We start from the raw sequence: 3,334 nt of genomic DNA on the forward strand, positions 1-3,334 counted from the left end.
CCAGTTATGTCACCCCTACCTATCACACCCGACACGCAGGCAGACACATTGAAGTTAATGCCATTTCATGGGGAGGTAGTAGGGGAGCCCACAGTTACACAGGAGGACAGATTGGAAAGGCGCAGACAGCAAGTGGGGGGTCTTATGCCACAGTGTACAGAGCAGGCAGAGCCAGAAGTTCCAGCTCCAGAACTGCAGTTAGACTTGTTACCCTGTGATCTTGCCAAGTGTCAGCGTGAAGACTCCACCCTTGTTAACTGTTTTAAAGAGACAGAGAAGGACCACTCAAGCAGTATACCCCACCAGGAGCGCTATATAATAGAAAATGACCTTCTGTATAGACTCTGTGAGGAGGGCAGACAGCTAGTACTCCCCAAAACCTGTAGAGAGGAGGTTCTGAGGGTAGGTCACACAATCCCTTGGGCAGGTCACCTGGGCTTTATGAAAACCCTGCAGCGCATTTCAAAAAGGTTTTGTTGGCCAGGGATGTATAGCCAGGTTAAAGACTATTGTAAAACCTGTCCAGAATGCCAGCTAACAGCAGGGAAAGCTACAGCCCCTGTACCGCTAATTCCACTTCCTGTCATTGGTACTCCATTTGAGAGAATAGGAGTAGATGTAGTGGGGCCCCTGGAAAGGAGCAAAGCAGGAAACAGATTCATTCTTGTTATCAGTGACTATGCCACCAGATACCCTGAAGCTATCCCCATGAGAGAGGTGACGGCTAGGCAGGTAGCATCAGTTTTGCTGAAGTTTTTCTCTCAGGTCGGTATACCTAGGGAGGTGTTAACAGATCAGGGCCCAAACTTCATGAGCCGTACGCTCGCACAGACCTATCAGCTGTTAGGGATTAAGAGAGTAAGGACTACCCCCTACCACCCTCAGACTGATGGGCTAGTAGAGCGTTTCAACAAGACTTTGAAAGACATGCTCAAGAAGTTTGTATCAGAGACTGGGAAAGACTGGGACAAATGGCTGCCTTATATTCTGTTTGCTTACCGCGAGGTCCCTCAGGCCTCGACGGGCTTTTCACCGTTTGAGCTGCTTTATGTCCACCAGGTCAGAGGTCCTCTGGATGTTCTCCGTGAGACTTGGGAGGGCCCAGCTAAAGCACAGGACATGAACATAGTTTCCTACGTCCTGAACATGAGAGAACAGCTCATGAGGTCCACCACCATCGCCAGAGAACATCTACTCCAAGCCCAGGCAAAGCAGAAAGAGTGGTATGACCGGTCAGCCAGGCAGAGAAGTCTCCAGCCGGGGGAAGACGTCTTGTTGCTGTTGCCGACATCAGAGCATAAGCTGTTGGCAAAGTGGCAGGGTCCCTACAAGGTCAAGCAGAAGATGGGTCCGGTGACGTACCAGATCCACATGCCTGAACGCAGACAGCCATTACAGACTTTCCATATCAACATGCTCAAGAAATGGAATCCTCGTCCCACCCCACCGCCACCAGCTATCCATTCTCTGTATGTCAAGGCTGTGAGGGAGGAAGAGGAGACACCAGAGCAGTACCTACCAGTGGCAGAGGGTGAGCCACAACTGGAGATGAGCCACTTGGAGGCGGAGAAGAGGAAGGAGCTTTTTCAGATCCTGCCCAGACACCTGTTTGGGTTAACTCCAGGCCGCACCGACGTCACCCACCACCATGTCACCTTGAAAGAACCACAGCCCCTTCGCCAGCCTGTCTACAGGGTTCCAGAACGCCTGCTACCGGTCCTGAAGAAGGAGATCGAGGCGATGAAGGATATGGGTGTCATCGAGCCATCGTCCAGTGAGTGGAGCAGCCCTATCATCTTGGTTCCCAAGAAAGATGGAACTCTGAGGTTCTGTCTGGACTTCAGAAAGGTGAACAGGGTCACTAAGAGAGACTTGTATCCTATGCCAAGAATTGACGACCTGTTGGAGAGGGTTGGCAGTTCACACTACATTACGACCCTTGACCTGTGTAAGGGGTACTGGCAGGTCCCCCTCAGCCCAGAGAGCAAAGAGTGCACAGCGTTTAGGACACCGTTTGGACATTTCCAGTTCACTGTCCTGCCCTTTGGTCTCAATGGAGCGCCTGCAACTTTCCAAAGGTTGATGGACAGAGTTCTGGCAGGCACCGAGGCCTTTGCATCTTCATATATCGATGATGTGGTGGTGTACAGCAGGTCCTGGGACGAACATCTGGCCCATCTACAGGAGGTGTTGCAGAGACTGAAGGGGGCGGGCCTGACCATCCGTCCTGACAAGTGCTCCCTTGCCAAACAAGAGACTGAGTACCTGGGGTATGTGCTGGGTAATGGGGTCATTCGTCCACAAGTGGGGAAGCTCGAGGCAGTCAGGTTGGCTGAAAGACCCACCACCAAGTCTCAGGTCAAGTCATTCATGGGCCTGATAGGATGGTATGGACGTTTCATTCCCCGGTTATCCACCATCTCAGCTCCCCTCACCGATCTCACCAAAAAGAACTTGCCCAACAAGGTGAGATGGACAGAGAGCTGTGAGATGGCCTTCAACACCCTGAAAGACTTTTTGTGCAGAGAGCCCATTCTGAAAAGCCCTGACTTCGAACAGCCGTTCGTGGTCCAGACGGATGCATCAGATGTGGGGATAGGAGCAGCGTTACTGCAAGCGGACGCCGGTAACCTTCATCCCATCGTCTACATCAGCAGGAAACTCCTGAAGCATGAGCGACCATATTCGGTGGTGGAAAAGGAGTGCCTGGCCATAAAATGGGCACTTGACTCCCTGAAGTATTATCTTTTGGGGAGAGAGTTCACCTTGGAGACAGACCACCGGGCGTTGGCCTGGTTGCAGAACATGAAAGACACCAACTCCCGAATCACGAGGTGGTTCCTGGCTATGCAGCCGTATGACTTTGTGGTTCATTACAGGAAGGGGTCCGAGAACTGCACCGCTGACTTCCTGTCGAGGACACCACAGGGGGCGTCATCTGAAGGGGGGGGAAATGTCACGGGGCAGCCCGTGCCCTATATACACACACACTCTGATTAAGACATTGCACGCACGCACACACCACACAGACTGTGGGAGATGATATAATGGCAATACTGTTGATGAATGCATTTCACTATTTATTTATTCACAACATATTCAGGGGTCATAATGATGTACAAATGTTTATTGTTTATTGAAACCTGTGGTTAGCTCATTGGCACTGGTATGGCCTCTCCAGTGCTGGCACTCTTCTGTCAGACTCTGAACTGCTGAACCAGAGCAGGGCTCAGCCAGTCAGCTTAAGACAGGGGGGAAGGGGCCAAGTACTGATGAGGAGTAGGGGTGTTCCACAGTGTTGAGGAGCAAAGTATTACTATTATCGGTGGAGATG

This window comes from Electrona antarctica, assembly GCF_951216825.1.
Source record: "Electrona antarctica genome assembly, chromosome: 19".
NCBI lineage: Eukaryota > Metazoa > Chordata > Actinopteri > Myctophiformes > Myctophidae > Electrona > Electrona antarctica.